The 22280-nt window shown below is 39.2% G+C and overlaps 1 protein-coding gene and 1 pseudogene across 4 annotated transcripts in view; one reads left to right on the forward strand and one right to left on the reverse strand.

The window, feature by feature from the left end:
• Positions 1-17267, forward strand: part of LOC129516778 (60S ribosomal protein L18a-like) — a 61179-nt pseudogene extending 43912 nt beyond the window's left edge.
• CRADD (CASP2 and RIPK1 domain containing adaptor with death domain) overlaps positions 1-22280 on the reverse strand; it is a 208277-nt gene that overhangs the window by 88460 nt on the left and 97537 nt on the right. The window lies entirely within an intron of this gene.

The raw sequence follows: 22280 nt of genomic DNA on the forward strand, positions 1-22280 counted from the left end.
CAGTAAAGGAGGGTGGTGATTTAGAAGGAAAGAAAATCTCAATGGCATCAGTTGCCCAAGGGCCTGACCACAACATTCAGGGTTCATCCTGATAAAAGCACCATGAGTTTAGCAGACATCCAGGGCCACATTTCATTGTTCTTCTGCCACAGGGGAACTCCATTAGTTCCAGCCAGATCTCACATAGTCTGGATGTGTCAGTGCTGGCCAGGTACCCAGATGAAAACTAAAAAGCTCCCCTCAGCTGTAGCTGGTCTACACCTAGCTATACAATCTCAACATCCAGATATCTGAGTCATACACAGGTCTGACTAAATGTTTGCATTTCCCCTTGAATGTCTGGCATCATTTCACCAGCCTGAATATATTTCAGCTGCTAAGTAATATCCTCATTGATGTCACTCTTGCCAAAATGCATTCATTAAACACCCAAGTTTCTAGAGATAAATACTAGGCCTTAAGGATCATTAAGTGTATCTATTGTACAGAGATAGAGAGATGGATAGATTGATGGGTGGATGGATGGACAGAGGGACATACAAATAGATAGTTATAGATAGGGATAAAAGCTCAAGTGCTTTTTGGTATGAGTTTTCTATTGCCCCCATAGCAAATGGCCACAGACTTCAGGATTTAGAACAACATTTCTTTATCTTATGGTTTATTATCTTACAGTTATGTAGATCGTAAGTCTCACTGAGCTAAAAAAAAAAAAAACAAGGCATCAGCTAGGCTGTGTTCTTCTTTGGAATCTCTGGGAGAAATTCCATTCCCTTGCCTCTTCCAGCTCCTAGAGACTGCCCACATTCCTGGGCTCATGGCCCCTTCCTCCACCTCCAAAGACTGCAATAGTAGATCAAATCCTCCCAGTCACATCTTTCCAAACCACTCTCTGGCTCCCTTTGCCTTTTTTTTTTTTTCATGTGATTAGATTGGGTCCAACTAGATAATCCAGGATAATCCCTTCATCTCAAAATCAGTGCCCTTAATCAAAGTCCCTTTTGCCATATAAGGTATATAATCCCAGGTCCTGCAGGTTAAGATGTGTACATTGCGGGGCCGGGGAGGGGGGGAACCTTATTCTGCCAACCACAGATGAGTTTTTGTTTTGTTTATCTTCCATTTCAGCTGGAAGTAATCTGAGACTTCTGCTTCTCAGAATGCCAGGAGAGAAAGATCTCCTGAGTTAAGACTTGTTAACAGTCTATTGGCAAGGCAAGGCACTTACAATTCTTTCGATGATTTTAGATACTTCGTGCCAAAAGGTGGATGTGAAAATGGCTTTAAGAGAGAAACTATATTTATTAAATTGGTTCAAATACAGTACATATTTCTTTTCTTACAAACAGTAGTGGGTGAGCAAATACGATGGAGAGGTGGCTTCCATACATTACAAATGGGACTGTCAACCTTTCAGCACCTCTTGATGTGATACACTTGAAAGCATACAGTATCACTTGAATATTTAGCCTAAATTTAATCAAGCCTCTAGATCCAACTACTCAGCTTATAGGAAATAGAAGGGAAGGAAAAACATACTAAACACCATCAAAAGAATAAAATCACCCAAATCTAGAAGGTGTGAAATGGTACAAGTTAAATGATATACCCACTTTAACAGTGGTCCCAAAATAAATAAAACAAAGATTTTAAGTTTAATGAAAAAATAACTACTTGTTACATTTCCTGCTAATAAATTGTTGTAAACTGCTAGATTCAAAGACAGGCTCATAAACAGGGCCCCAGATGCTGTGGTACAGGCTGTCTTGTAGCTGCTTATAGGCCAGTGGCACAACCTCTGTTCCTACAGCAGAGACTCTGATTTGGCCTTTTCTTGGGGTGTAATTCTGATCCACGATTAAACCACCTGTGTATTTTTCTCAGTAATCCAGAACAAAACAGTCATTATTTCATGCCTTTATTTTGTTTCCACAATCTCAAGTGAAAGACTCAATTTATTAATTAACTGAAAACACTGAAGATTTATACTGTAAAATGTCTTTCAGTGGAAACTTTCCACTGCAAAAGAACATAGCAGCCTAGACATGCTCACTGCTCAACACTGTGACCCCTCTAACTGAAGTCATGGTCATGACTAGCCAGGACGGTGGAGGAACAACAGGGTACTTCCTGGGTAGAAAGGGTATATGACATTTCAGGAAGCATTTGGTTGCTGTATATCACATGGCTGTGTGTGCCAAGCTATAACATGTATTTCAAAAAGGCTGATGCTATAGGTGACCGATACTTGCTCCCATCATAGGCACGGTGACCAACACAACTTCAGAAACCGAAATCAAGAGACAGGGGGTCCATTAGAAATGACCCTGAATAAGGCAGTATTAATTTTTTGGTTAATGTTCACATTAAAAATACCTACTTCTCATAGGACTGTTAGATCCCCTTGGTCTTTAGGCCCTGATTTGAGAAAGAATACTGTAGTTCAAGTCCCTCATATTAAGATAAGGAAGCCAAATACAAACAGGTAAGAATACATGGCCCCTCTCCCTGACCCTCACTATTTGCTCAGAACTCTGTGTCTGGAATTCCTTTCTCTTCCACAGGCTGTAGGGGGATGGGCCCCACGCCTCGAGAGCCAGGTTACCAGATTTAGGATGAGCTGGAGGCTGACATGGACAAATTTTCCCAGGACCACAGAGAAAAATTCCTCAGTCTTCCTTGCCCTGCCTTTTGTAACTCACCTGTCCCAGCTGAGAGTCCAGCAGTTGTACATCTGTAGGGGATGGGCCAAGAAGGGACGCAGCCACATGGTCAGTGTAACTCTTTAGTAATATTATAGTAATAGTAAAATTACCATTATAGTCATAGTAATTACCTTAACACAGCAATAGTACAATAATAATACAGTATATCTGCGACTCGGCAGATTTCACGTCTTGGATCTGGGCTCTCAGTGTCTCCCAACCTTAGAAAGGAAGAATAACCATTAAAAGCCCAACCTGTGGAGTTCAGATCCCAACTGCCACCTACTCGCTGTGTGACTTTGGGCAAGTCACTTGAGCTCTCTGTGTCTCAGTTTCTTCCCCTATAAAATGAAGGGAGGGGCTGGTAATAACAACTGCTATCTTATAGGGTCGTTACAAGGATTAAATGAGTTAATCCATGGAATGCTTAGAACAGTGACTGACAGATTTGTTAATATTAGCACCACTGCTCTTAATTTCTCGCTCTGTCTCTTCACTCACTCTCCATACCTGGGAAAAAAATAAAAACACTTCTGCTTCTAGTAAAAGTCTACTCATGTCCCCAACAACATTCACTCAGCAAATATTTGTGGGGAGCCACCACACACAGACAAGACACAGTTTCCTGCCTTCACATTTTCTTTTTGTATTAGAAATTGTTTACTGAGTTATAATATGATCTTATATTGTGCTAAAAATTAAGTACAGGTAAGTCAGCCCCAGGGTCTGATTTTAATACTACATATCTTGTAAAACATATGAAATAGCAAGATGAAAGAGGAGCAGTTAAAGCAGTATAAAGCTATAAATGTCACATTTAGGGATCCAGAGCTCAATATTATAAATTTATTTAGCAAGCTAAAATATGCCTTCAATGAAGGCTGAAGGACTCATCTACAAATCACGTATAGTTTTTAGCCTATCAACTACCTATTCCACAATATAGGGTCAATGCCCTGTTTATAGAAATTTCTGCCTTTTTAAATTTCTTACATTTTTCCATAATTTTCTGCTGCAATTGATGAAGATAGTTTGCAAATGATACCTTACCTTAAAATATTTCAGCAATGTATCTTAACATGTATATTTGCACAGAAAGAAGCTAATCTTTAACGATTTAAAAAAAAATTTAAGAATCTTTAGTAGCCAATTACCAGACAGGCAGAACATCAGGGAACCATATTCTTCCCAGGTATTTGGACACTTCCGTGTGAATTTTATCAAGGCTATACTCATCATCAGGGATCAAAACCTCTTCCATTACAGAGAGCTGCATTAGTCTTTTCCCACACAGTCTTACAAATTCAATGAATGCACTGCAGCTGACTTCACACTCACTGAGGCCCAAGGCTGTTAAATTTTTACAGTGTTCAGCAATACAGGTAAGTTCAGTATCAAGAGTCTGAAGACCATTATTAGCACGTACCACTAACTCAATTAGTCATGGACAGTTAAGACCAATCCGTCCTAGAATCGCTTTGCTCACTGAATGATCAAAATAAAGGTGAGTAACAAGGTGAGTAACTGCCTTCAGGGAAGTTATCATCCCCCGGGAAACAAAGAAAATACATATGACCAATTACAAATCATATGCCAGGTGTAAAAACTGAGGAATGCACAAAGTGCCATAGGACCAGGGAGGAGAGAGCAAGTGCATGTACCAGGGCAGGGTGGGGGCGCTCGATGAAGCTTGGCGAGGGAGCTGAGGGAGTGATACTCTAACTTATGGCCTTATGGATGTGTTTCTGGTCTTGAGCAAAACTTTATTGGTTCCCCTTAATCAATTACCCAAAGCCTGAAAGATGCTACTGGACTGGAAAAACAAAACCAGCTGATTCACAGGGTGCAGAAACTGTGAGCTCAATTGTAAAAGCTGCTTAAAAACTGTGGTTGACTAGGGGATCTCTGGGTGGCTCAGCGGTTTAGCGCCTGCCTCTGGCCCAGGGTGTGATCTTGGAGTCCCGGGATCAAGTCCCACATCAGGCTCCCTGCATGGAGCCTGCTTCTCCCTCTGCCTGTGTCTCTGCCTCTCTCTCTGTGTGTCTCTCATGAATAAATAAATAAAACCTCTTTAAAAAACAAAAAAACAAAAAACAGTGGTTGACTGCTACTGGACTTTTACTCACACAGCCCCATCCTGACCGCCTGTCTGCCACATATTCCATGCACATTTGGCTGTGTTCCTTTGTCTTGTTTTTTTTTATTATTATTTATTTATTTATGATAGGCACACAGTGAGAGAGAGAGGCAGAGACACAGGCAGAGGGAGAAGCAGGCTCCATGCACTGGGAGCCCGATGTGGGATTCGATCCCGGGTCTCCAGGATCACGCCCTGGGCCAAAGGCAGGCGCTAAACCGCTGCGCCACCCAGGAATCCCTTTTGTCTTGGTTTTTAATGTCGTTCTGGGTACACAGTTATACATTATAATATCCTTTGTGCAATGAAAAAATTTTCAACAGAATTACAGATAAGGAAACATGTCGAGCACACATAAAATACAAATTAGCAGCTGAGCTACCTATTGCAGTGGTGTTAAAATTCTTCTGACAGACTGATGCCAGGTACCATCCAGATGGAACTCAGGTGTTAGCTGGGGCTCTCGCTGCCCTTCAAGATGTAGGGAAAATTGGTTCAAACCTCCATCAACGCTAGCCTCTGGAAGCCAAAGGCCTTTCTCAACATTTTGGTGAGATTATGTTCTCAGGGCCTCCCTTATTTCCTGCGCTCCCAACTGCATGGATGTGTCTCCTTACTGCCCTTCACTGAGATGTGAATGTCTGCATCTCCAGGTTCACCTCCTGAAAGACACCTCCATGCAGGACACATACAAACCCAGCAGACTTCACAGAGAAGTTGGGGGATCCCATGGAATGGTGCCATTAAGGTCCTCTCCACAATCTTCTGCACTTAGCTGGTACCCTGACCCTCCACCCTACCCTCTCTTCTCTTTTGTTCTTGCACATAACCTTCTTGCTCTATAAACAATCAATAACGCTTCCCCTTGACCTCATGCAGAGTAGTTCTGCCAACATCCAGTCCTTTGGGGCCTCATGTTCTTCCTCAAGCATTCATCAAGGTGCTTTCCCCAAGATTATTTCCTTCATAAGCAAATTCTGCTGCCAGCTGTTCAGGTAATAGTATTTCCCTTTTCCCCAGCTCCTAACATCTGTATGTAAGAGGAGGGGCTGATCTTAGCAGAAGCAGCAAGAGTGTCAAGCAGATCCAGCAGTGGCCAGTGCAAACCACAGAGGTGGTACCAGGACATGTCACACAACCTTAGGCCTAAGCTGCTTGTGAGCATATGAGACATGCCAAAGGCGAGGGAGAGATTTGCAAGGGGCAAGAACCAGCAAAATGAAAATTATTAATGTCAAAGAGCCAGCCCTATTAACCCTAAGATCTTAGGAAACAGGGACTGTGAGTAAAAACCCCTTAGAAAAGTTATAAGCTTGACAAGGAAAGGTCCAGTCCCAGAAATGTTTTCACAGATCCACAAGTAAATACTTAATATTTAGAAGATATTATAAGTATTATTCAGATGTCTTACATGGTAGTTCATAAAGAATGATCTTGGCAAAAGAACAGACTTCTATTTACATGCAAAAGAATATCAGTAACAAAACTGTTAGCTATGGCAGAAAAGAAAATCCCAATAGCCTGGTTTTTCTCTCAAGCTTATCCTTAAGACAACAATTCTTTGAGAAAGAACCCAAAAGTCCTTGAAAACAAGCTTACCCAAGCTCTCTATCAAGTAAACACACATGGCTATGATTATACCCATTAGATAAATAGATAAAATCTGTTGATTCCAATTTATCACCTGTGTAGATGATTCTCAAAGTACTAACCTATTCTGAGACATGACCAAGGATTTCACTGTGGTCAGGGATTTCCTTATGCTTTCCTCAGAGAAGATTCATACTTGTTCAAATCCCTGTGTCAGCCCTGGCCTATCCCAGTCTAACAGCCAAATTGATAACAATGCACTTGCCCTAATCATGTTCTAGAAGATTGTTCAATTATCACATTAAAATTAAGACTTAAACAGAGTTTTTAATTATATAAATAAAACTGGGAAAGGGCCTTTCTAGCAGTTGATCTTACTAAACTAGAAATTATTAAGTTGTTTGCTACATGAAAGAAAAAATGGGGGAGAAGGAAAGAACAAACTGACAACTAAAGACAAGCAAAGAAAGATAAGAAGAAACAAGACTGTCACAGATCAAAGAGCAAATGGAGCTGGTGGACCTCAGTTATTTGCTCAAACTGGGAAGGGTTCCAGCTCTGCAGATGAATGGTGAGAAGTTCAAATACTACTGGAGAAGAGGACATGTGAGCAACTATGAAATATTACTGTCTTTCCAAGAAATTGGGAAATTAGATAAGACCCTTGTGGATGGGGCCCCTAACAGAATCTGACTAATGGAGATGACAAAACCCCCACACAGTATGTCTTTAACTTGCTTACAAATGTTGAAAAAGCATTTACACAGTACATAAGCACAGAGTCCAAATGAGCGGGGGACAGAGGATGGAGGAAGAAGTATGGGATAAGACTGTATAGATTAGTCCTTGGGAGCAAAGTTCTTTGATCCTGAATCAGAAACAAAAATCATTCATTTTTTCCTTCATGCAGTTAGGTATTAACCTCCTATGTGTTCCAGATATTGTTCTAGGTACTGGGGAGACTGTACACACAAGACAGATAAGGAATCTGCTCTTCTGGAGTTTACAGACCAGCAGACCAGGGGCCAAAAAAAAAAAAAAAAAAAAGCACAAGCATGCTTTTCTAGGAATTCAAAGAAAACAGGCTATGGGCAGGAATATAAACCAGGACTCTGTGGGCACTTTGGTTAGGGTAGTTAGGGAAAATCCCTCTCAGCTCTTATTGAGCTGAGGCCTAACTAATGAGAAAAAGCCAGTTTTATAAAGTGATCTATATGCCAGCAAGAGAGAAGAGAACTGAAAAGACCTTGAGGTTCAACACCCACTTGGTATATCTGAAGAACAAATTAGGGACCAGTGTGACTGCAGTAGCGAACCATGGGAGAAGGGTAGGAGATAAGGGATAGATATAGGCAGGAGCTGTGTCATGGAGTTTGGGTTTTCTTCTAAGTGCAGTGGGAAGCCAATGGAGGATTTTAAGTAGGAGAATGACATTTAGGTTTTAAATAACTTCTCTGGCTGCTACCTCTGGCAGACTGCAGGGGTGAGCGTGGAAGCAGAGAGACAGGTCAGGAGGCAATACGGCAGTCCAGTGGAAGATGTTAGACCTTTGGACTAGAGTGGGAACAGAGAGATAAGACAAATAGATGGACTGCCACACAATTCCTACTACTGTTGCAGAACATATACATACGATTGGGATTTCTATAAATTGAAGGAATTATACCCTAATCACCCATGCATGTCTTGAGTTGTTTATGGTTTGCAATTCTTCTATTCTTGCTTTCTGATGACAAATTACTTACCTTCATCAGCAACACTTCAGTCTCTTGTGGGTTGTTTGGGTAAATCCTCAGTATATAGTGATGCGTATTTGTATTATTGATATTAACTTGCCACTTGTTCTTTCACTGTGGTATCCAGTACAAAGATTTGAGACACAAAATTTAAAATCTAGAAAATTCTATATAGTGTTAACTTCCATGAACTGAAGGGGACTTTATAATTTTATTCCGTGGTGGAAAACCTCAATCCTGTTGAAACAGCATAGCAGTTAAGATCACAAACTGGATCTCAAAACTCAAGGTTCAAATCAAGACTTTGCTACTTGGTAGCTGTGTGACCTTGGGAAGTTCAGTTATACAACTTTTCTGTTCCTTAGTTTCATCATCTGTAAAATGGGGATAATAATAGTACAACACATATAGTGCTCAAACTGTGCAACTCACAAAAACAGTGACAACTTATATCTTTAAATGAGGGAGCATCCATAACTGGGATAATACTTGGCACATACTAAGTTCTATTTTTAACACAGAAAATATTACTACTATTCCTGCTACAACAATTGCTATCAGTGTTACTGTTTATGACAGAGTAAACAGTAAAACATACCGGGTTCTATGAAGATCAGTAAAATATACTGCAAAATCTATATAAGTGACAGATATAATAGCATAAATGGTGGCAAGCTTTATTACCAAATCTATCTGAATTCCAGGTCTTGGAACTCTTTGATGTACAATGCAGAGAAAAGAGAAGGGTCCTTTCATAAAATCTGGGCCAGCCTTGGAGCACATTATAAGGTAGGTGTACAAGGACCTTGGGTGTCCTCTCACTCATTCCTACAAGCCTCTCCTACTTCCTACCTATATGCTCTCCAAGCCCCCAAGTACCTTTGTTTTGTCCTAAGACCTTTACTGTAATATTCGCCAGGCCAATTCTTCAAAAGTGAATTCTTTCTCTAGGACCTTCTACCCCCAGCTAGGTGTAAGGAGAAAAAAGTGCTTTTAAAAAATTTATAATGACTTGTATATATAGCTATTAACATCTTAAGAGTCTCAGAAGTATTTCTATTCTTAAAAGAATGTTTTTATCAGAAGTTCTAATTACTGGAAATTTAGGCAGAGTAAGAAAGCTAAGTAAAAAAAAATGTAGCAGATTCTTTTCAAAATAGATTTTCCTTGGGAATAATCAAACTATGAAATTATCAGTCACAGCAGGACCTCCAGGCTACTAGACTTTTTTCCTGAGGAGGAAATGCCATATTGTTTCCTCACTGTCAAAAGTGGTTTTTCAGAGTAACCATCTATTTGATTTTACTGCCTCCTATGTCCACTGACAAATAGAAAACATATCCTTCTAAATTAGGTCTTTTAAAGATGAAATCTCTATTTTTAAACAACTGAAATGTAGGTTGAAGAGATTTCAGAATCTATGAAAAAGCACTGGCATCTATCATTCCTTTCTAAATGTTGAACAACTGGCCATGAATGAGAAATGAAAAAATTATAGAAGATCTACCACCAGGGCAGTGGTAATGGAATTAACATTTAGAATGTGCCTACTATGTGTTAAGTATTGTGCTACATGTAATCTTTAGGAAATCCAACAAAAAAGGTACTGCCATTCTCATCTCTATAGATAAAGAAACTTGAAACTTTAAGAAGTTAAATACAGACATACGTACAAGTTAACATATTTATTAGAGGGCAGAGCCAAGGTTCAAACTCAGGTTTGTCAGAACCCAAAACCCTCCTTTACCTCTTAAATATGGAGTCTATCCCAGAAGTCTAAAAAGCAAAAGGCCCATTGTCCAGCCAGCTGTTGTTGTAACCAACAACAGTGATTTGATAAAAATGAGACTTGTCAGTGTTTGGGTGTGAGGATGGGTGAAACAGGTGATGGGGATTAAGGATGGCACTTGTTGTGATAAGTACCAGGTGCTGAATATAAGTGTTCATTCACTAAATTGTACACCTGAAACTAATACTGCCCTGTACGTTAAATGGAATTGAAATAAAAACTGAAAAACTGACTAAATACATATATACATACATACATAAAATAGAACCACATAATCCAGCAATTCAACTTTTGGGTATTAAAAAAAATAAGACTTGTCAATGTTTAAAAACATGGAGTCTTATATAAAATATGGATATGTACTTCCCCTATATCACATTCACTTCACTCATTTGCCTGCACAGCCTCTGAGTCTGTGACCCCTGCTATTTCCTGTTGCCTCGCCAACATTTCCCTTTAAAGCAAAACCCAAAGCTAACATTCCACTGTCTCATTTTACCTGGATTCCCCCACAGGAACTTAAAATCACACCATTTGGATGAAACAGAATATAATCAGTGAGATCAAATATAAGCCTTTTATACAGGCCAAAGAGTTAAGTGACTGGTTCATGGTCACAAGCAATAGGACTAGATCTCTAATGTTCTTAATCTTGTCTGCCCAGCTACCCAGCTTCTCTTTGGTAGCCAAGCATATATCTGAGTTAATGACCTGTGAAGTGGGGTTTCACTATTCTTCCAAAATTGTTTGATATTATCATGAGCTTGCATTTTTAATGCTGGTACTGCCAAGACTTCAAATCTATTTTCTTTCATTCACCAAAGGGCTCCTATGAACAAATCACTATGCTTTTATAGATCCACTCCTTGGCATCCTTTCCTGTTCTGCCAGGAGCTGCCAACAGCAGTTGTGGCTGAATACTGAAGGGTAAAAGAAGGTATAAAGGAAGCTCCAGAGAAGCATCCTTGCCTTCTAACTCATAGGTCAAGGACTGGAAGATGAGGAAGAGGATACCAGTCAGTGACTCAAGCGTACTACCCTCTGGAGGAGACACAATTTTAATTTTTAAATTTTTTACTTCTGATGTTAGCCAGAGAAAATCAGTTTGAGTCATTCTCAATTATTACATAAATACTAAAGCATATTCCAATCATATAAGCTGGCAAAGTTTCTTTTCCTTACTCTCAAAGGTACTAAGTTGATCAAATTTGAATTTTTAAAGCTTCCTCTTCTGGGCCAGGAAAAAAATACTAAAGAAACAGCTTGCCAACTGCAAATTATTTTTAGAAGTGTTTGTAGCATATGCATTAGCAAATACAGTTCCTATTTTTTTTTAAAAAGCAAAACACCATATTGGACTCATTCCAATGTTTCTATATGTGACTGAAGCCAGAAATAGCATTTGTAAAAATATCACTCTTTTGAGGAAAGTATACCATATTAATAATGAGTTGGGCCTAAAGAGATTTTAGGATTTCAAAGTAAGCTGGTTCCATGCTTCTCTAATGAATCAGGAAAGAATAGGCACACTCCTTTTACTAAGGAGGAGAATTGTTTTATTTATACCAAAATGATATTTCTTCCCATTTGTTTTCATTTCATTTCTGACCTAATTTCTTTCTAGTAATCATGAATGAATATCCATTCTTATGTTCCTTAACTGCCTTGGCAAAGTAGCCAGGCCAATTGGCTTTCCCACTGGACAGTAAATCACTCTGGAACCCTGTTTTCTAATATCAACTATCAACTTTGTCTATCTAATATCAAATACCAAAGATTTGCCACATGTGCTTTATCAATCTCTTCATCTCTTTTCTGCTTAGCTTCAGATATCTGTAAAACCATAAAATGAAGCTCTGGCGCATAACCCAAGTTTTTAATGTGCCCTAATGTCTGTAAAGGGGCAAGTCATGGCAGTGGGGATCTGGGTGGGATTACTTTCTGCCAGTGCCCTGAAACTGCACAGTAGTTAGACAGCAAAGGCTGAGGACTCAGAATGACTTAGTTGAGAGCACAGCTCTGCCATTTACTAGGTGTGCAACCTTGGGCAAGTCATTTAACCTCACTGTGCTTCAGCTATTCACCTCAGCTTTAAAACAGGATCACTGAAAGGGTAAAACATTAATAGGTATTTAAAGGACCTTGTGCAGCTTCTGGCATACAGTGAGAGTCAATATTTATTATTTATTATTTATGCATTTTTGATGTGTTCACTGGCATGCTCCAGGTAGGAGTAAAATTTTGTCATTTAGCTTGACTGTATTTATGCTTTGATTACTGAAGGAAACAACAATGTCAAACTCATTAACACAATTTCCTAAGATTCCAGTCAGACATCTCTAGGGCATAAATAATGTGGGACCAGCCATGAAGTACCACACTGCAGGTGTTTGGAAAAGTCACACTAAATCTTATAGAGCAGGAGGTATGATTCATGCACGCCCTGCAGCAGGAGTTCAGTGATGTGGCTTTGCTATCATTCCCTGACTGATGACTGCTACTTCTTACATCTACAGCATCACACATGACAGATGACAATGACATGGCTGCACATGCCCGTGGGCACACCTGGGTCTTACAAAGGCCAAAATAATTTTGCAAGAGAGTAAAGCAAATCATGGCTCAGGGGGAAGTTCAGGATTTATTTGTTTGTTTTAGAGAGTTTCTTTATTGGGATAATCCTAAAAGTATTTTGCAAACACAAGAGAAATGAAATCAGCCATTTTTCTCTGGCCTCCATTTCTAGTAAAAAGATATCAAATATTGCTGTTGAAGAACAAGCATTAAAATACCTTATTTTGTGGCTTTAAGTTACAATTTATAGAGGTTCATTTCTTTACGAGTATGAAGAAAGTTGCTACATATTACAATCCCATCACTGTTTTGCCTTTAATTAGGTCTTTGTAATTATTACAATCAGAAAGATACCTTGCATCTTTCTCATACACAAGGAATACACAGATGCTACTGTATTTGATTTATCCTTACTTACTCAGTGTTTAAAATTTATCCATAAACAAAATTAAAAATAGAAATAGACTATAAAATCAAAGGACTATTTCTGGGAAGCAACTTGAAATAATGCATAAAAACTAAGATTTGGGTGACAGACATATGTGGGTTTGTGGACAAGAAATGTCAACTCCCCACATTTCAGTTTCCTCATCTGAATAGTTAGAAGGCTTGGTAGCACCACAGTGGTGCCTGGGACAAAATGTGGCTGAGTAAACAACAGTCGAAGCAGAAGGAATGAAAGAAATGAAAAAAGGCAGGGAGACAGGAGAAAAGGGAGTGAGTAGCCATGATTCTGCTTGGGTTGTACAAATAGTAGCTATAATCCAGCCCATTTGCCAGGATTTGGCCTCTAAAAAATAGTACAACTTGATCTTCCTTATTATGCAGATTTTCCATATACAACAAAGTGGAGAAAATTGTAAAGAACCACCATGACACATCACCAAACCTCAACAAACCATTACACCCACCATTCTGATTTCACCTACTTCCCTAAACACTTTTGTTTCTTTTGCTGGAGTATTTTTAAAGAAAATCTTGGGGATCCCTGGGTGGCTCAGCAGTACAGTGCCTGCCTTTAGGCCAGGGTGTGATCCTGGAGTCCCACGATGGAGTCCCCACATCAGGCTCCCTGCGTGGAGCCTGCTTCTCCCTCTGCCTGTGTCTCTGCCCCCCTCTCTCTCTCTGTTTGTCATGAACAAATAAATAAAATCTTAAAAAAAGAAAGAAAGAAAGAAAGAAAGAAAGAAAGAAAGAAAGAAAGAAAGAAAGAAAGAAAATCTTAGGCATCATATCAATTCAATAGTAAGTGCTTCTGTAAAGACTTAATCACAATACCATTAGTAGATCAATAAAGTTCTCAATAATTTCTTAATAACATTTAAGAGCTGTGTTTCATTCTCTCCTATCGTTTAAAAAAATAGAAAGGGGGATGCCTGGGTGGCTCAGCGATTGAGCATCTGCCTTTGGTTCAGGGTGTGATCCCGGGGTCCTGGGATCAAGTCCCACATCAGGCTCCCTGCATGGAGACTGCTTCTCCCTCTGTGTCTCTGCCTCTCTCTGTGTGTCTGTTGTGAACAAATAAAATCTTTTTTAAAAAAGGGTACTTTTATATTATTTTTGTTCAAATTAAGTTCCAAACAAGATTTAATACATGGAATAAAGTTATCAGTAATTTCTTAATAACATATAATAGGCTTGTGTTTCATTTTCTCCTATTGTTTAAAACAAGAAAGGTAATTTGACATTATTTTTGTTCAAATCAAGTTCCAAACAAGATTTATACATGACATTTGGTTTATAGGTCTCTTAAGTTTTTTAACTTAAAACTATTCCCCCTCCCTACTTTTTTCCATATATGTATTTGCTTGAAGAAATCAGGTCATTTGTTTTATAGAACTCCCCACACTCAGGACTTGGCTGATTGGTACCCTGGTAGTGGTATTTAGCATGTTCCTCCGTCCCTTGTATTTCCTGTAAACTAGTAGGTAGATACTGAACCTTAATGAGATTCTGGTTCAAACTCATGCAGAAGGGACGTGGGCGGAATACTGCATAAGTGGTGTTCTCTTCAGTCAGATCACATCAGGAGTAATATGTCTGACTATTCTACTTTTAGTGACCAGTGGGTTCAAATGTTGTCAAGCTGATTCTCAATTACAAAGCTCCAATTTCACTTCAGATTTCACCATCCATTAACAATTGCTGCCTAGCTCCATTATTTCATTAAACATTGCAAAATAGTAGTTATCTATTTCTAGCATCCTTCTGCACTCATTAGCTGGAATCTCTATAAAGAACCTATTTTGGCACTTCCTTTCGGGTGGCAGCAAGAGCGAGAGAACAAGGTGGGGTGCTGCCTGCCCACCCCCAAATGCCACACTCTGTCCATGCACCACCTACGCATCCTTGCTCCTAATCATGTTATTGCTAAGTTCCACTTCTGGTACTTTGTGTCTCAGCTGAAGAAGATGAAGCCTTCAGGGGAAACTGTCTACTATACACAGGTGTTGGAGAAAGTCCCCTCCATAGGTGAAGAATGTGGGTACCCGGCTGCAGCAGCACCCACGGCATGCACAGGGAGTATGGGGACCTGACCACGCAGGCGCTGTCACCCAGCGCCACCAAGTCATGGGCACCCGGCACCATGCCTGGGCCCAATCAATCCAGATAATGAAGGTAGAGGAGACTGTAGGCAGCAAGTGCCACCACCTGGCAGTCAAGCAGTTCCATGACTGGGAGATGGAGTTCCTGCTGCCCCTATCACGTCCTACCTCCCAGCAAAAACCCCACTTCCCCACCATGAGGCCCAACGTTTTCTTTCAGATGTGGAGCCTCCTTGTCATCAAGTATGCCCAAAAACCCTCCACGGGAAAATTAAAAAAAAAAAATTACCCTAAAGTACAGGCTGTGCATGTGTGTGTTTATAGATGTATATACATAAATATTATTTTTACTATATTAATATTTCTATATTATTATTTATTATAAATATGTTTTACTTCCCTTTCTTCTTGCGCTGCAAGTAGCATACTCCACAAATATTTTTTCCATTTTATTTGTATCACTTAACAGTAGATCCTAAAGATTACTTCATGGCAAGATGTAGAGGTTTTCCTTGTTCCTTCTTATAATGTACATTATTCCTCTTTATGAACATACCATTTGGCTATTCAACCATTTCCCTATCGATAGATAGTTGGAAGGTTTCTAGCCTTCAGCTATTACGAACAATCTGTGTCTGTATCACTGTGGATTTCTGACACAACATTTAAATGAACTTTTCAAACCTAAGTTAAACATGCCATCTTAGAAATGGTATTTTCAATGCAATTACACTTACCAAGATACAATATGGCACAGAGTGGAGTTCTTTAAAGTGTGGTCCACCACACACCTTGTCTCCTGGGGTGTGTGGCAAAAAATACGAAATTTCTCAGCCTAACCCCAGTCCTTCTGAATAATCAAGTGTGAGACTTCCTGATCTAGTGGGGAAACCACTGTACTTAGAATGGAAAGACTGTCATCTGGGTTCAGTCAGGAGATCAAAGCTGACATGATCAGCCCTGGTTTCTTTGGGAATGATTCTTTGTATGTTAGAGATAATAAATACCTTCGCTACCAACTTCACAGGATTGCTAGGTAGTTCAAATACAATTACGTTTGAGAGATCAGTTTGAAAACTAAGGTAAAATTAAAATGTTAACATCCAGTAAGAGGAAGGGCATCTGCTCAAGCAATGTTCCCATCTTCTCCATTAGCAAACATCCTTACTTACAAAATTAATCTTAAAGACACGCAATTTTCCCTAAATGCCCGCATTCCTTCATTGATTCGTTCATCAAGGTTCATGCAAAAGAAGTTGGCCAGTTGAATGCAGCCAAAATGCATTCTTTATAGAATACACACTGATCTTCAGGAATACCCACCCCACCTCTGTCCAGGACACCATAAGGCAGTCACGACAAGGATCTTGATCCAACACAGACAGAAAAAAATAACTCAAGGCCACTAAGAGTCTGCCTTTAATTTTATACAAAGGTGGAAAATGCTTGATGCCTCAGAAATCATTGCCAGTATTGAGACACACAAAGAAGGAAAGAAAAGCCCAACCTACCATAAATGCCCTACAGAAGAATTTGTTCTGCCATAATTTAGTGCATGGAGTACTTTCAGTCTGGTTCTATAAAGCCAATAATTCCAGACAGGTTCAGAGTCTGTTTATTTTTTAATAACAGGCAGAACCACTACAATTTTCATCATCTTTCCAAAGGAGAAGACTATGACCTATTCAGTAGCAGTTTTTTTCTTAAGGATACAGAACAGTTCCTACCATGTGACTATGAAAGTCATTCCTGCAATACAGGGCTTGAAGTGCAAGGTATGGTCAAACAATACACAGGGGCATATATGAAAGCTTTCAAAGGAAGAGGGGGATGACTGGGAAGAAGAACTGGGTGTTTTCTATATCTACCCTGAGGGAAAAAAATCTTTAGTTAACATCTACTGATGATTCAAAGAAACTTAAATATCCCTGATGCAAGATGAGAAAGCTTTAGATGACCTTTCAACTGCTGAATCTGAGTAAAGCATTAAACATCCATTTTCAGAATGCATGTTAGGAGTTAGGTTCTTGGTGGATAATTGATTTTAAATGGCCTCTTCTCCAAATCAGGAATTTACTCTTCATAGACGGAGATGCCACTGAGCAGCCTATGAAGTCAGAGCCCCTATTGCTCTGTGAGCTGCGGGCTCAGAACAGACATAAACAGAAACAAGTACCTCTTCCTAAATGAATGCTGATCTTCCAAGCACACATTCAGGTACAGAGCAAAGAGTGAAATCAAATGATTTGATTTTCACAAACACACTTCACAGTGGTACTGTGTTGAGGTGAGGTGAGGTGGTATGTTCAGAAAAGGTACAAGCAAGGGGATTACTTATTTCTCTCCCTCTTGGTAAGAAAGGTTTCACAAAGGGAAAGGGACTTTTGAAGGCTCTTAAAGCTCTGTAAGGGAGGCCAGCTGACAGAAGTAGACAAGGAAGATGAACCCAGACCAGACAGTGGATGCTGGTGGAAGTGAGGTGCAGGCTTAGGAGTGGACAAAGACAATGTCACAGACTGACACAGACTGGAGGAACAGGCAGGGCACAGGAGGGCAGAGGGAAAGGAGGAATAAACAGAAATCGAAAGTTCGGGGGGGCTGGGTGGTTCAGTTGGTTAAGTATGTGACTTTGGCTGGATTCATGACCTTAGGGTGCTGGGATTGGGCCTCATGGAACTCCTCTCTCAGCAGGAAGTCTGCTTGACCTTCTCCTTCGGACCCACCCCTTGCTCATATGCTCTCTTTCTTTTGTAAATAAATAAAATCTTTTTAAAAAAGAAAAATCAAAAGATCAGGAAAACCCAAGCACTTTGGGAATGAGCCTTAAAGTATGAGTGAGGCTCTTGGCCTTTCTTCAAAATATCACTTGACATGTATTGAGTATTTGACTATGGGTTTTTTACTTTAAGGATTTTTTTGTGGATTAAATCCACAATCAACAATTCTGTGATGGTGGTACTTTTTCATATTCCCTTTCCAAGTGAGAAAGCTGAGACACTGGGGTAATTTATCCAATTTATCATATAGCCAGGGAGAAGCAAAAGTCAGCATCTGAACCCTGGCATTCTGACTCTAGAGCTCATGATCTCAACCACCACTTAATGCTGCCTCTCTGGCAGAAAACAGGGGGTGTTACCCTGTTTTCAAGTTATATTGAAGGAGAACAGCAAAGTTGGCCTGGTAGAAAGAATTCTTCCATAGTGCTCAGACCTGTTCTGGAAAGTAACAGGAGACACAAAAACTAAGTAGGTCTGATAAGCAAAATGGGAAATGGTCTGATGTTGACCAAAGAGTTAAACAGGAGTGAACACTGGGGATATCATATAGGATGAGCAAAGTTTCAGTATCCTTTGAAAAGTGGTATGCCAAGGAGCCACCTCGTCTGTGTTTTGGGTGAGGGAATAGCAGGTGAGGGAGACAGGGATGTCAGAGAGAAATAAAAGAGCAAAGATGGGGCACAATCGAGGGATGCTGCATAGTGTAACAGAAGGAATGTGAGATTTAGAACCGGGGATGACTGGGTTGAAACCTGGCACTTTCTCTTCATTTCCATGTGAACATGTGTAACATAGTTCTCTGTGTCTTTGTTTCTATACCAGTACAGTGTTTTTTGTTTTTTTTTAACTGAGAGCATTATACATGATTAGATATATAATATATATATTATATGCTTGGCATGTGTGAGATATTCCAAAAATACTGACAATACTCATACTATGAAGTACTTAGGAACATGGTGGCAACGGTGACGAAAATCCTATAAAAGATTTTGTAACGATCAATACCATCATAATCAGTGTCCCATAAGTTTGTCAAGCAAGACCATATAATGGTTACCCCAACATTATTCATTGTGCATGTTATTCAACAGGCATATTTTATCAGTCCCTTGTTCATTTCATATTGTTAAGCCCCAAGCGTGCACTAAACATCATAAAACTATTCCCTGTCACATTCTTTTTGGGGTTGGGGATAGAAAATATTTTATATGCACTTGATTAAGAAAACAAGGGTTTTTCTGTTTGCTTGTTTGTCTAGGGGGCAATCTGTTAAACATTCTTAAAAGGCTGGTATTGCCACTAAATTCACTCCATCTGGTCCTGAATACCAGCTAGCTATAACTTCTGACAATGCTTTATTTCAACAATAAAATACAATCCTGTTAATCCCGTTACTAATTTATTCATTATTGTGCAAAATGAACTATCTGCAAAGAACCACTGCTTGTTTTGAAAAAGTGAACACCGCAGCTCTTTGTCCTGGCAAAAATTTCACAAGCATTGCTTCTAATCTACCGATAGGGCAAGATTAATTTCATTTTATTTCAAGCTTCTGCAGTGTTTTAATACAGCACAATCGGGTTACATGCAGTTTCCTAACCAAAATCTGACTACTCTTCTTTGAAGATTAATTTAAAAACACTTAAAATAGTGCTATTCAAAGAGCAGGCAGTGGTGATAACCAATCATTTTACTGGAATAACCTGGAAGGCCTGTAAAATAGATCCACTGTCCAATCATCCATCCCCTTTGAATAACCAAGGCAGTAATTTCTCTTCAAAAAAGGAGACTGCACATGCTTTCCTTGGATAATAATGGTACAACAAAATAGTCTGATTTCCAAGATTTTGACAGTACCCAAGAGCTATCCTATTTTTGACTACGTATAAAACACGTGTCTGTAATCGTAGAATCTTAGAGTCAGAAGGTCATCTTCTCTAAAATCCATCCAGTGTATGAATCTACTTTTTATATCTCTAACAAATATAATATCTCTGCTTGAACCTTCCAAATTATTAGACTGCACTTCCTTATATTGATGTGAAATCTCTCTATGTAACTTCAAATTACTGCCCCTACCTCAAACTATTGGACACTATACATACTATGTCTAATTCCTCCTCAAATCTCAAAAAGTAAAGTATAAATAGAGATTAAAGCCCAAAACAAGAAAGACTATGCCTAACTCCTTTAAAGAAGTTCAAGCTACTAAGCCAAGATAAATCCTATTTGGGATGCTAAATTTACTGTCAGATATGTGTAAAGATGTGGAATACTCTGAAAAATTAAAGAGAGAGCAAACAATCCATATTTTGAAAAGAATGGATGAGTCTGATTCCCTAAATCATAGCTCAATGAACTTAATGCCTACCCCTAGCAAAATTTAACAACAAATTATTACACAGATCAGCATTTCCCAAACTGTGCTCTCAGGAGATGACACCTATTAACTTTTCCAGCATCTTTAGAGTTCTTCAGATAACAGCTTGAGGAATTCTGACATAGATAATTCATAATCACTTAGAAGGCAATAAGTACCAGGTACTACCAGGGGTTTACCATGAACAAGTCAGGCCAAAAAATTCCATTTCCTTTTCTGGTATAGCTATATGGATATATAGAGGGAATGCCATTAACATGGTATTTTGATTCCAATAAAGCCTATCTAAATTCAATAATCTGCATAAAGTAGTTCAACAAATTATGAATCTACCCAACTGAGCCTAGATTAGATTAATTAAACTTGCTTATAAGCTATATGGAATCCTCTTTCAGATGATAGGGTTATCAGTTAAATAACAAGGAAGAGGGGCACCTCAGTGGCTCAGCTGGGTATCCCACTCTTCATTTCAGCTCAAGTCATGATCTCAAAGCTGTAAGATCGAGCCCCAAGTGGGGCTTTGTGCTCAGCAGGCAGTCAGCTTGAGATTCTCTCTCCCTCTCCCTCCACCCCTCCCTCACTATCTCTCTCGCTCTCTCAAATAAGTAAAAAAAAAAAAAAAATTTAAAGAAAAAATAACAAGGAAGAAAGGAAGGGAAGAAGAGAAGAGTCTAATTTGGTCTGCTTTGTGAACCTATGCCACCTCCTAAGGATCCTTACTTTTATTTACAACTATTTGCTTGCATAGCACAATCTCAAGGATCAATAACAAGCAATTGGTTAGAGATTGCCCAAAATGAAATCTTTAAAAAAGAAATCAAGACAGTCTTTTTCTGTTTTTTATCATTTTGATATTCCATTTTCCTTGTTTCCCTGCGATTATACATTATGGCTTTAACTAACATCTACCGGGTATTCTTTGTTTATGTGTCTTATGATATTACGAAGCTGAAGACACAATTCTTATGTTTAAGACAGTTTGGTGCTGATAGGCACAGGAGTTGGAGACTCCAGTCAAAAGAGCCAGACTTTGAAGCTAGTCAGGTGTGGGACTGAATCTAAGCTAGTGGCTATGGCGCTTCAGGCTTGTTATTAAAATCTGCCTGAGCCTCAGCGTTCTTGCCTATAAAATAGGGTTGACAACAATACCTACCGTGCACAGCTGCTATAAGTACTAAGGGGAAAAGTAACTAAGTTCTCCTTCCTAGTACTCAGTCATGAATAGAAACTCAACAAACTATAGTTGTAACTGTCATTATCCCCAATCTTGTGTGCTTCAATTATGTTTAAGGAACTATGTTTATATTACACATTCCAGCTTGAAGATCACTCTTTGATAGAGAAAGAGAAGCCAAATAGTTGAGTAGGTCTGCTTTTCGTCATGTTAACATTATTCCATCTGCCTCGAGCAATGAGCTTAGCCTTTACTTGTTCTTCTTGTTTTGAACACAGCTTTTTTTAAGAGCCCTTTTCTGTTGTATTTAGCATTCTCTCCAGCCTCAACTGTCTGAACTTGAGCACTGCAGATAGTTTCTTACTAGTTTTATGCCACTCTTCTGAATTTGTACTTGAGCATGTGCTTGTCTTTGGGTACATGTTCTCTTAGAATCCAAGCTCACTAAAAACTTCCTTGTTCTTAGAGTGGGCCCCTCCCTTTTTCTTCTTCATCCAAAAAAAAAAAAAAAAAAAGGTGTGATTCTACCCTCAATGATGTTCCTTTCTTTCTATGTCTCTTTCTCCCTTTTTCTCTTTTTGTAGTGCCCTCTTTTCAAGGCTCTGGACACTGAAAAATACCTACCTTTTCTCAATATTTTCCTGAAATCACCATTAACTATTTGGCTATAACCAACTCTCCTTTCTTTTGCAGTTACAAAACAATACAATCATGGTCACTCCCTCCCGAGGTTTTAATCAATTCTACTCCAGTCACAGTTGGTTAGAACGAAGTTCACAGTAATATTTCTAGACCCTCACTTCCTCCATCTGTGGTTTAAAAAAAGAAAATGACAGAAAGACCCCGAGAAAGTTTAAGCCCTCATCAAT

Source organism: Nyctereutes procyonoides, unplaced genomic scaffold (assembly GCF_905146905.1).
Source record: "Nyctereutes procyonoides isolate TBG_1078 unplaced genomic scaffold, NYPRO_anot_genome, whole genome shotgun sequence".
NCBI lineage: Eukaryota > Metazoa > Chordata > Mammalia > Carnivora > Canidae > Nyctereutes > Nyctereutes procyonoides.